Source organism: Pelecanus crispus, chromosome 5, assembly GCF_030463565.1.
Source record: "Pelecanus crispus isolate bPelCri1 chromosome 5, bPelCri1.pri, whole genome shotgun sequence".
Lineage (NCBI taxonomy): Eukaryota > Metazoa > Chordata > Aves > Pelecaniformes > Pelecanidae > Pelecanus > Pelecanus crispus.
In genome coordinates this window covers 3,398,840-3,411,880 of record NC_134647.1, presented here as the reverse complement: position 1 = coordinate 3,411,880, position 13,041 = coordinate 3,398,840, and the positions used below count along the sequence as shown (strand labels likewise).

Here is a 13,041-nt window from a genome sequence, read left to right as displayed (position 1 = left end):
GTGTGACCTAAACTGCAGAGTAGTGTAATGTGAACTGCAGAGTAGTGTAATGTGTTAAATTATCTTGCTGTAGTTCCAGAAAGCTTCATGGATTAAGTTTTTAAAAAGTGCTACTCTATAACAGTGGGAAATAAAAAAAAGAAGAAATTAAATTCTACCTCTTAAGCTTTTTGGTTTACCTTAGCTTCTCAAGACTCCCGTATCTCAAACTCTTTGTAGTGTGGCAGTCCCTGCGTGTGTCTGTAGTCATTTTGGGCAGAGAAAATCTTTGCTCTGGAGGTGTGTTGGATCTGCTTCTCGGTATGACTCTTCACACCTAGCTGCATTCATGGCAGTCTCCAAGTTATCTTCTATTGCTGATTGCACAAAAATTTGAGAGTAAAATAAACTTATATTCCTTTTCATTGGTTTTACGTGTTAGTCTTCTCATAAATGGCATCTGGAAAGCATGCTACAAAAACGCATTTCTATCAAACATATTGGCAAAATTTATACAGACGTGCTAAATAGTCTGCAATTAGTAAAGTTCAGGACTACAGGGTTTGATGAGTTTAGAAAACCAATGTGAAATCTGACTGCTTTGAAAGACTTGCGCTCTTTAACTCCTGTACATAAATTCAGTGGTTTTTTCTGTGCGACCTGTGCTGCAAGGGCCCAGGCTACCACTCAGTGTACATTTACAATATATTTGGAGTTTGCTGTGGGATTTGTATTTTGACTGAGACAATTAATAAAACTGATAAAGCAGAAAGGATAGTTTACTCTGTGCTGTAAAATTAACTGCTGCAAAATGACATGGTTACATCAAGTGGGAAGAAATACTGATGTAAAATATTTTGGTACATGGGTATAACAATAGTTCTTGATGATAATACAAGGAATGTTAGGGTACAGTGTTATTTCTGTGCAGGTGAATTAATCTTTTTTGTATTTAAGGTTTCTTTGGAAGAATAAACGGAAAGTCTATTTAAAGAAAAACCTTGTTTTAAGCTGCTTGTTTTTACCTGCTGCCTAAAATACTTGAAGGTGCTGAAGTACAACCGGTTTTTTACCCTACTGTATTTACCATAGTGTGCTTAGTTGGGCTGACCTACAGCAGTTACAGACAACTGATTTGACTTTTTCCATTTATTGCAGTTTTGTGTATGTTTTAGGATAAATTCCTACCTTGAGTAAATTTGCACTGCTTTGTAGTGAAGCCCTCATATGCAAGATGAGGATCTAGCTGCATGAGTAGATTCTTAATTTTGGTAGTTTAGCAGAGAACATGTTTACAGTTCAAAAAATAAATAATTCAGAAGACTGTATCTGGTTTGTGTTGACTATTTGGAACCCTACTTAAAAATTACTAATTCAGTAATTTCACTTAGTGAAACCTCCATGAACTTTTACAGCATTACAACTTTTCTGGTAACGTTCGAGTTCTGTGTCGTGGCTTGGTTAGGCATTTCATATTGTAACAACACATTTGGAGGCTAATTTTAATGGTGCTTGTGTTGGCTCTTTGAAAGTACGTCAGGCGCTCTTTCTAAATCTCCTCTGGACTCTTGTGTTGTGTGGAAGGTGAGTCACTTTCTCTAGCACCAAAACTTTGGATGAGATACGTTACTAGAAGTATTCAAGAACATAACCCTCGAAAAGATTGTAGCTACTGGAGTTGAAGAAAGGCTTGAACGCTGTTATTCGTACCTGCTAACGCAGGATGTCAAGAAGAGCATGCTCACGTATTCCCCATTTAATATATTGTGAAGCTACTAGAAACTTTGGATGATGCCACAGAGCAGAAAACTCAGCTGTTTAAAATGTGATCGGTAACGATTGGGGTGTTAGACTGGCCGCATTAGGTTGCACAGATCTCGGTTCACTGAGAATTAAAGGCATTCTTATCTGTTTTTCAGGCTGTCTTGATATTATTAAGAAATTATTGAATTATTAAGAAATAATTCTTGTTGCCCAAACCTTAAATGTTTCCAGCTGTTCCCTGAAATTGAGCGGTGGCTAAAATGGGTATTTCCTAATGCACTAGTGCACATTGCCCTTTTACATAACAGCTTATTTTTGTGTCTTTCTGTATGACCATGTTTTGCTGACATCCTCTTACACTAAGATGAGACTGCAGGTCTTTAGTTCCTCAAGTGAGCGTCCTGTTCACCACACTTGTTGGTCATCTTGTTCATCCAAAGTGAGGGTGAAAGTAGAATTTTACACGGTTGTTTTAGGTCCCAACTTTTGCTTAGGTGTGCTTGCCGCATGCTTCCACATTTTGCACGCACGTTCAAAAAAGCTGACCGAAAATTTCTCCACTGGCATAACTACGTACTGCCATCCCCTGAATGAAAGATATTTTTAAAATCTAATCGAATTCTTTGTGCATGCAATTACTTTTAACCATGGGTACAAGGAGTTGGCAGATCAGGCAGTCCCAATAGTTGGACCTAGCATCTCGGGCTTATTATGTGTCAGACCAAGGCCACTGCTTCCAAAAATTTGGGAAGTGTGCTCTTACAGCTGTCAAATTGAAAGCAAGTTTGCATTAAGATGAAGATGCGCTTTGGTCCTTAGGCTTCAGCTCACCGTTAGTATCTCAGCACTTGGTTTGAATAGAAATCTTTTTATCTACCAGATTAGTAGTTGCCAGGGGATCTGATTGTCCCATCAATTTCAATCTAGCGTAATTCAGTAGGAATTTAAAGTTTTTCTCCTTGAACGGATGTCTCGTACTCTCTTTGGGAAATGAGTTCTGTCATCTGGAAGCTCCCATTAACTCCTTCCTACCAGCCACCATACCTTTGAATTAGAGAAGTTTGCAAGTACAGAAGAGGAAACAAAAGCTTCAGGGGTCAGCAGCTTTCTCTTATATTAAGCCCAAATCCAGAGAGTGTAAAAACACGCTAAGAATGAAGGGACACTTAGCTTGTGGTTTCTGTGAAGAAGGAAAAAATCCAGTCATTAAATTAGACCAGTTGACACTGTGTAATTCACTGTTCTTAGATCCATACAGAATTGTAAGACTATACTGCTATTACACTTAACATTTTTTAATTATTAAATTAAGATAACTTGCAAAGCAATTAAAAGTGTTTACCTTCTTGTTAATGACTGGAGGGCTTAAACAATTTAACTCTCTTGCACTGTATATTAGAAGTTTCTTTGGCTTGCGAGGGGTTTTTTTGGTGGTAGAGAAAATTTGACATAAAATCTTGTAATAAAAAAACCAAACCAAGCTGTCTGTTGACTATTACTAAAAGTCTTGTTCTCGGATCCTTCTTCTCTGTGTGCTGTGCTGATGTGAAAAGCTGGCTAAGATGAAGCTAGCAAAATTCATTTGTTAGCTGCTCTAACGCATGAAACACTTTTCTTGATCTCTGTATGACAGCATTAATACAGCCAGTCATTGAATTGCCTTCCGAAAAACATTTTAGAAGCGAGAAACCTAACGCACTTTGTATTTTGAATTTACGTTGTAGATTTTGGAATGTAACAAACTTAGAGAAAAGAGTGAAATCTGTGATTTTTTCTTTTTAAGGATTTGTTGTTGTTGCAATAGCTCTCTGTCTTTAATCCTTCAACATACATTTGTGTATTTAACTTAAAAAATCTGGTTTTTACCTACTCCTATCACTGATTTATTGTCAAACACCTTGACAACTTTAAATGCTTGTTTTTCCTGTCCCCTCTTTTTCTTGTCTAATAATGCTTATAGAGCAGACGTGGGATAAAAAATTGCATCTAGGTTTGTGGAAGGGTTGAGGTGGGGAGTGTGTTTTCATGGTGGTGTTGCTAAGGCAATTCTTTCTAGTTTTGTTTTCGTCCTCTTCCCCCAGAAGCTATTTGGTTATCTCAGTAAACCAAAGGGATAGTAAATTTATGATGCTGTGTAATGAGTTTTTTTCTGAAAAATTACTATAAGTTTTTAATGACATGATGTTTTTCATTTGCAGTTTGACTAGCTGACACTTTGTCATACATTGGCACCTTTAACTTTTAGCTTGGGAACCCGCTTCGTTCTTTCTTGTTTGTGAATTGCTCAGAGTAAAAACAACATGATATTTTTGTCAAGTAAAAATTATCACTTTTGTTTTGCATAATAAATTGTGCAAGCCAGACCAGTAAACCAGTTACATGCCTCTGCCCGCTCATTATTCTTGAGCCTGCATAATTCCGTATTGCACAGTACCGCATTAAAATAGGAGTTGGAAGATACAAAACTTTTTATTTTTAGTGATCTGCAAATTGAAAAAAGTTAAAAACCAGTCAGACAACTGGTTTTGAGTGCAAAGGTATCAGCAGCCATTTATGTGATCATCTGGGAATTGCTCTTTTTTTCCCCAGAGATTAAGAACTGTGTTGCAAAGGTTCTTACTGCCTCCCCGGTAGCTTTACACCACTTCTCTTTCAGTATGGCAAGCGCCGAGTACACACTTGAGTGTCCTTGTTGGAATATCGAACTAAGTATCAGAATCTAATTAACTTACCACTATCGGATGACTGTTCTGATCAGCTTGCTGTAGGAGATGTTTAATGTAATGCTTTGTCTATGTCAGCTGTAGCTAATACTGCAATCATTGCCACTGAATTTGATTTATACTTTTTTCCAATTACAAACCACGGGAATGAGACAGCCTGCCAGAGAGCGAGGATGGCCTGGTGTGGCAGAAGACATGACTGATGGCCAGGTCCCAAGGCAGCCCTACCTGCTACCTCCCTAAAACTCCTCCATTAGTACTCACAACCTCACAGCTCACCGAGTACAGCGGGATGCCACCCTGCTTTCGGAAATCGGCTTGGGTTTGGTCATCCTGATTTTTGTGACGTCGGGAAATCCAGCCAGTGACCCAGGCTAAGTCTGCCAGCGAGGCCGTTGTGGATTGCTTGGTCATTTGCTTGGAAATACTCTCATGTGGGTGAAATACTACCCCGAGGGAGGGGTTCCTAACGTTGACGGGGAGTTGGATGTGCTTCTGGCCACGGGAAGGCAGTGGGGCTGCTGAGGTCCAGCCTGCTCCTGGGGAGGACAGTTCCGTAGTGCCAGCCTGGAAAGAAGCAAGGTATAGCTGTGGATTAGGGGAATTGTCCTCGTTCTTGCTTTACACGCATGAACTACCAGAATTAATTATGACTCTCCCCTTAATTGGTTTAGTGGTGGACTTGGTAGTGTAGGTTAATGGTTGGACTGGGTGATCTTAAAGGGCTTTCCCAACCTTAAATGATTCTGTGATTCTCTAACCAAGGTGAGGGCTGAGGAAGTGCACTGGGACAAGTTTTCCTCTGACGAGACTCCACAGGGAGATACTAAAGGAATGGGGAATCATATGTGGGGGATGAGTAGCGAGAGAGAGCGAGCTCAGCTGGTATCAGGGTGAGAAGTGTTGCCGTGTTTAGGAGAGGACTTGAGCAGGAGATGAGGAAGAGTTTCAGGACTGTCTTAAGTGCAGGTTGTCTACGTGAAATGTGGGGGGGATTAGATCCAAGAGCAAAAGTGGCGAGGAGAGGAAAAGGTGGAATTGTTGGTGAGAAAGTGCAGGATCCGGCTTTCCAGCAAAAGCCCTGAAGGCATCACGGCTGCTTCTGCCAGCGGGGAAGAAGGGGAGTCATGCAAGAGGATTTGTGGTCAGAAACAAAGGGACTGGGGTACACCCACCAAGCTGATGAGTTCTCTACGCGTCCCTTCATCACGTGCCTGAGAGCACAGTTTTCGTGGCCTGTCCGGCACGACATTCTCCGAGTCGGAAGCTGAAAGGGTTCAGGCAGGTTTGCAGTGCTGACCGCTGACCTGCTCTGCAGAAACCTTTCCGGGGCAGTCCCGCGTTGGCACGTTTAGGAATGGCTGTCTCGTGGACCTTGGGGTGTCTCTGTGCGCCGTAGGCGTAGGCCATTGTCAAATCACTTCTCGACGGATAAAAAGTTAAAGATTTTTGCTTTAGCAGTAATCAGATTAAAATTATGTTCTCCTCTTGCCAGCTTTCCGTGCCTTTTTACTTGATTCTTGGATTAACATTTTTTAAATTCTGTGTAATTATATAATATGCGTATTGTATATTTATATTAAAATTATGTAGATATTAATATTTTTAGATTACAGTATGGATTGGTGTTCAAAATGTGGTTTCAGGGAAAATTTGGCTCTGTCGAATTCTGCAGCAAGGATAATTATTTTTATGATCAGAGCAGTGGCCGGCACAATACATGATGTATGCATCAATAATTGCCCAAGATCACCGTAAAGCTTCCAAATTAGTAAATACATTAAGACATCATGAAGTCTTAGATATGTTAATATATAAACTATTGTCTGAGGCATTTTTCTTATCTCTGGCCTTTTCACAAACTTGTAAGGCTTCAGAAAACCTTGTAACGAAGTGAGTTTTATTAGGCTTTTAAGAGGATGGGTACTTTTTTTCCCCCCAATGACATTTAGTACATTTGTCATTAAAGCACCTTAATATTATTTCACCTGTCTGTTGGGCCTTAATGCTACTTGCAGCAGGTGATATATATTTCTAAAAATCAGAGGCATTTTTGGTGATTTAGTACCATGGTACTTAGAAATACCTTAAAAACAGACTTCATAAAATCTATCGAAGCTTTCTGAAAAATCATTCAATCCTAGGCTAAATTTTTAGAGAATTTTCTATGAATACATAAGATGGATATCTTTAAAATTATCAAACAGATTCAAATAGGGCATTTTATATAAATATAGACTCAGTAGTGATCCAATGTGAATTATATTAAACTCAGTGGGAAACCATCTATTAACCGTAGCAAGAATAGAATTAGAATTCCAGAAACTGAATTCTGCTTTAGGAGTCATGTGTCAGGGGATTATTAAAATACCATCCCGATACTTTATGAATGAATTGGACAATTAGTAGTATTAATTAGTAGCAACGTCAGTTTGAAAGAACTACTTGGAGGAAGCGCAGTGATGAATGTTCCTCGATGGTGAAGGAGGCGGCCTTCAGCAGGCAGCACGGTACGTGCTGGGTAGCGAAATGAAATTCCTTTGCGATGCAAATTTATTTTGAACTTCCTCAGCCTGTCCAGTTTCAGGCGGGATCCTTGCTGTAGTACGCGCTGTCCGGGCTTTTCCGTAGCATGACCACATTTAACACCTTGGAAGGCGCTGTGGAGATCTTAAGTAATGAAATCTGTGCGTCTGATGACTTTGGTTATCCTTTTACTGGGAGATTAACACCCTCTCGCCACAGAGGGATGGTAGAAGCGAAGAATATGGGAAGCGCGAGTGCTCCGGTGATGAAGCTGGTCACATCGCTAAATAAGCGAAGAGTAAAATTCAGCATGTTAAAACCATTGGCTCCGCAGTCAGTGGGGGTGGAAGCTATTCCCTGACCTTCCTTAAGGTAATTCCTCTTTAAAAAGGCTAGTGATGAGAGGCTTGTGAAGCAACAACCTTTTTTTTCTTCTTTCTCCTTTTTTTTCTTAGCTTCTTTAAGAGTTTCTAATTATCTCATACCTGTGCAGTAACGACAAAAAAACCACATTTATATGTGGTGGTGTTCGTGTACCTGGGTGGGGTGATTCCTTTCTGTGTGAACTGCAGATGTAGACTGTAATATTTCAAATTTAGGAAAAAACAGATTTCTCTGCCCCCAGCGTTGGTTGTAGCCTGAGTCCAGACCAGGAGAAAATTGCTGCACGGAGCTTGCGCTGGACGCCGGTCACGGAGTCCTCCTCTCGGCTGCGGTGGCAGCGTCTGGCCTGCAGGAGAGTTGAAAGCAATCAAGATGTGCCAGTTACGGAGAATTGTGCCAAGAAGTATAAAATAAGAAATAACATAGTTTAGAAAAGTTTATGTTGTTCTCTTTTTGGAGGATTTAATTTTAAACAAGGGCATAATATCATGTCTAAAAGAAGACGCTTTATTATGTGATGATAAAGTATCATGAGGCAAAAATATAAACTGTTGGTGTGCTTGCTGCATTAGATTTCTTCTTTCCTAATGAGTTTGAGGCTTTGGATAACAGTTTAATCTTAAAGTCCTTTTCTTCTGCTTCTTATGCTGTTGGTATATTTATTCAAATATTTGTATAGCGCTTCAGCTGCTTACGCCATGTTCTTAGAGGAACGGGAAAGCTTACAGTCTTGGTGTCAGTGCAAATATTTTTATATAAAATAATGCGAATCGTAACTGGTGGGTTGAGTTAGGCCTTACCTGTGCACGAAGAGTCCCAGCACGGTGTGGAAGCACGCGAGCAGCTGGAGAGACAGCAGGAAAGCCGGGCAGGAGGAAAGGCGGGTTCAGCTCTCTTCAGGGCGACGCTTGCGCGTCCTGTGCCTCCTCCATGTCAAGCGTTACAAAAAGGATGTGCGTTAATGTAAAGAAAATGCATATAGTGTTCGTTACTGGCCCTTAGGCAATTTGTAAATATGCTTTTGAGACTCTGTTTCTGCAAGTCGTATACATTACGAAGTACAGGAGCGGTGAAAAGTCATAATCTAGGACTACCGACCCCGCTGTCAAATTCTCTTTATTCGTTTCCGATGTCAAGATACGATGCAACAAACAAATGAAGCCGTCTACAAATTTTCTTTTCCTTTGTGGGAAAGAAAAGGAGGAACTGTGTATACTTGCTGATAGTGGAAACAACGTTCCCATCAAAAGAAAACGATTTTTTTTGTTGCTGTTGTCTTAAAAGAAAAAAAAAAAGGCGTATTGTGATTGCCAAATTTTGTCGTGGAACTTTCTGTCAGTGGATGACGTCTGAGTTTGCAGTCGGTCTGGTGGGGACCCCTGCGGCGGGAAGAGGATTGTTTCTCTCTGCTGTTGGGGTTATTGTATCAAATCTGCTCACTTTTGGGTGTTTTGTATGTGAAGGCTTTCTGTTAGCCATAGAAATCAAGAAGAAAATGGATTAACACCATCCTCTCCTCGTTAGAATGGCTCTTGTACTCATAGCTGGCTCTTACGCACCTTATGAAATACCACTGTGCTTCAGGTAGGGACAACTACAGAAAGAAATTCAGTTATTTGTTAGTTTATGGTAGGAGTGACTAAATAAATTTTTTTACTAATTCATTCTTTTGTACCTCTAACAACATTTGTTTTGGGAAAAAAAGGAGGGGAAAAGACAAATTGGTATTATACAGAACTAAAAGTACTTGTTTATCATCTCGGTTCTCATCAGTTTCACAGTTATCTCTATATTAAATTAAAGATCAGTGAAGGAGAAAAGGAGATTACATTTCCATTGTGAGCGAGAAAACAGAAATGCATGTACAACAGGTATGCAAATTAGCTGATGGAAATAAATCACAAGTTTTTAAAATGCTATGTTAACAGCTGAATGAAAATAATTTTTAAATTATTCATTAATTTTTTAATTCGAAGACGTTTTCACAAAGCCAAAATAAATGGGAACGCGTGATTATTTGAGAGAACCTTTAGTTTCCATACCTTACAGGTCCGAATCTTGAGTATTAACTTCATCAAAATATCAAGAACAAGGAAGCAGAAAACATATTACTGTTTAATGTACAAAATACAGGCAAATACTTGCCATAGCAACCGGCAGTTAGGTAGGACGAGTGCGGTGGTACATGGGCCGGCGCTGCGCTTACCTCTTTATTACCCAGGGTTGTACATGGGAGTGATTTTCTTTATCGTCGGAAACTGATCTATTTGTCAATTTGATTGTTTTCATTCAGTTTTTAAATTGCGGGGTGAAGATTGCATATGTGCTGTTTCTGAATGGTAGCGTGCGCCTTTCCTGTCAAAACCAAGGCTTTTTGTAAAATAAAAGTCTTTTCATGGTTGTAAGGTGCGTTATTAGTACTTGTCACTGTCTTTATGAAAGTATCAGATATGCAGGATTTAGAGGATTGAGACTATTGACTAAATTGATGTCTCTGATTTTCTCCTCTTGCAAATTAAAACTCCATTTCCTTTTTTTTTTTTCCTGTAACTGGAGACGAAAAAATAGCCAATATCCCTTCTTACATCTTCTCTGTTCAAAGCTACATCCACTCAAATGACACCATTGCCAAATCTGTGAAAAATGTTAGGATGTTAGCCTCATAGCTATATATCACATACGTAAAACAAATGTTAGGATGTTAGCCTTATAGCTATATATCACGTAAGTAAAACAGATGTGTTAGTATGTTAGCCTTACAGCTATAGCTAATTTTTAAATTAGCTTCTCTGGAAGACCTGCCTGTTGTTGTTGTATTTCTTTTCGCTTTAATGTTTTTCACTTGGTATAGTGTGTTGTTAGGCAGTTAAAATGCATTTTTGAAGTAACATTAACATGGCCAACTTGTTGGCATACAAGAGAACAGTACGCTCGGAAAGGCCAGATGTTCATGCAGGGGTAGTCGTGGAAGGTAGGATATTTGCTTCTTGTTTCCTTATGTCATCTGTTACGTTTTAACTTCGTTTTCTCCAGATACCATGTCTAACATATTCAGATGATGGATGTGAATTCTAATCAGTAAGGAAGCAAGATTATTATTTCCAACAGCTTTACGACAACCTTAGTCTGGTATTCAAACCAGATTTTTTTAGACACGCCTACCTGCTCTTTGGTATTATAACAATTAAAATTTAGAATTAGGATCATACATTTTGAGTATGTAGACAGCTAAATATTACTTTTATTTAAACAATGAAATACACTGATGTCCTCCTATGAAAACAGGCGATGAGAAGATATTTTCAATACTGCAGTACTCTAAAATTAAATAAATGAGCAAACATACTGAATTTCCCCAAGCACTTTGGCCTGGCATGAGCCAAATTCACTGCTACTCTTTCCACTTCGAGTTACTCATTCCTGTACACGTGCCGCTCCTTCCTAAGCGTCCAGTCCAGCACAAGCATGCCTCCGGCCGCAGAGATTAGGGAACCCATCTAGGTTAAGACTAATCCAGCAGAAATACACAAATCGGCTCCCTTATCTGATTCACTGGGCCAGCGTTAGCCTCTGCCGGGGAGAGGGAGCCGCGCCTGGCCTGGAGCGGGAGCAACCTTGTAGCAGAGGGTTGAGTTGTGCCCTCCACCTGAGTAAGGGGCTACACCTTGGGGATTTCCTCAAGAACAGTCCCAAGTTCTAGGAAAATGAAGAAGTAAGGAAAAAAATCTGATGTCGTCGTAGTTTTCAAGCTAACAGAGCCCTGGTTTAAGCCAGGTCTTCTGGATTGATCGAGGTTCCAGGTCTACATTGGGGAAACCTGAAAATCCTGTGATCCCCGTAGTTAATCCAAGCTTGATCATGCAAAGATGTTTTTACCAACTATTTATGCGGATTATAAAAATAAAATTAAATACAAGGCTCTGGTTAGGCTGAGTTCATGATTCTCCATCACATGTTCAAGTCAAAATTAGTTGTAGCTGTGTTTGTTTTAGGCAAAAAATCTACAAGGCATTTTAGGCAAAGAGGCCTACAAGTCTAAAATCTGCTTTCAACGGTATCTAAGGTACTTTGGGGGTTTTATGTTAATTTATGCATATATGTGTGTGTGTGAGTGTATATATAGAGAGAGGTGTGTATATAAATTAGATGTAAGTAAGCAAACCTGGGCATCTTTTTTACAATTTTAGTTCTCTGAAGTTTTATGGTAGATCTTCTCAAGCATATCTCATTAAAAAGTCTTTTTATCCATTCTCCAGCTGTGTGGGCTCTATTTCTATAGCCTTAAATTCTGCAGAAGCGTAAAACAGCGGAGGATGTGGCCAGAGTTGGACCCTACCCTTGGACAGTAGGGTATTCCTTGATTTTGGGTTGATGCTCGATGGAGAAAGAGAGAGCCTTCTAGAGGACAGTTAGGAATACAGCTGTATTTAGGAGCAAGTTAGATTAATTTATTTTAAATCACACTTTGGACTCTACCTTTCTTCACTGACTACTGAGAGCACCTAGGTAAACTCCCCAGTTTTGTTCAGTGTTTGCTTTTCGGAACACGCCCATGGTTCTTGTGGTAGAGAAGCCGTGCAATCTACGTGAAGCGCGGGTATCGATAACTTGTCTTTCTGCAAATCCTGGGTTAGTACAATATGTATTTTATTGTAGGAAGAAGAGGCTTTATCACAACAAAACAAGCAAAGAAACAGAAAGACTTGAAGAAACAGCACTTCTCTAATTCTTTCCCAAAGTTCAGAGACCCACCAAAACCTGGTGGATTACCGCCACCAGTCCTCCTGATTTGAGGTAGGTGAATTTTGGTTTTGCCACTCTTTCTTTTCCTGTCACATATATATGGATAGGAAACACAGTGATTTCAAATTTTAAAACCGTTTCTTCTATTTCTTTGATGTGTCAGAAAATAATGGTGAGCTTCCAGCAGGCTCGTGTTACGGGCAGTGTTGTTTATGTGCTGGTAATGTAGTGTCACCACTAGAAATTAATGATACCCTGTTAATTTTTAGTATTATGGAAGGCGATGCACTTAATACCATTTTGTGTGACTTTTCCAGTTAACCAAATAAAAATAGCAATTACTGAAAATAAAATCAGACCAAATCAGACTGGATACTATGAACAGGTCTCCAGGCTTCTGCCAGTATTTTCCAGCGTGGAGCCCATGGCTCTGATTTGGAATTAACTCTGTTGGAGGAGCGTTTTTCAGTTGTGCCACAGGGTAAATGGGAAGAATAACCTGAGAAACAGCCAATAATCAAGTTGATTGGTTTAGAAGAAATATATTTAAAACCTACCTGAAGAAAAAAGAGAACTGGCTGCCTGCCATTCTCTTCCTCTACTCATTTGTGACAGCGCACAATTGAAAAGTTATTGAGTTTGTTTCTGTTACTGGAAGATTTTTTTTTTTATTTATTTTTCATTTCTTCTTATGAAAAGTAGAGTGTCTTTAATTTTAGATACATCAGATACCATAGTTGTAGGAATACTGTATGTATCTTAAGAGATTAGATGGGGACAGGATTTTTTTAATCTCTCAGCACAGACTTGTTATGCAAATAGAAAGCTCACAAAGCGGACGAGACAGCACATGCACTGAAAAAACAGATGTCTCTTCCCCAGAAATACATTCACCATTAGATTCCTGCAACTTGGTGAGAAC

The 13,041-nt window shown here is 39.5% G+C and overlaps 1 protein-coding gene across 7 annotated transcripts in view; it reads left to right on the top strand.

Moving 5' to 3' along the window:
* MBD5 (methyl-CpG binding domain protein 5) overlaps window positions 1–13,041 on the top strand; it is a 148,192-nt gene that overhangs the window by 69,455 nt on the left and 65,696 nt on the right. For 6 of the 7 annotated variants that reach the window (XM_075710642.1, XM_075710647.1, XM_075710646.1 and 3 more), the window contains exon 3: window positions 12,033–12,170. The gene's annotated coding sequence lies outside the window, so the exon portion shown is untranslated. Of the gene's footprint in view, window positions 1–9,232; window positions 9,248–12,032; window positions 12,171–13,041 lie in introns of those variants that run through there. The other variant, XM_075710644.1, reaches the window with a different exon arrangement.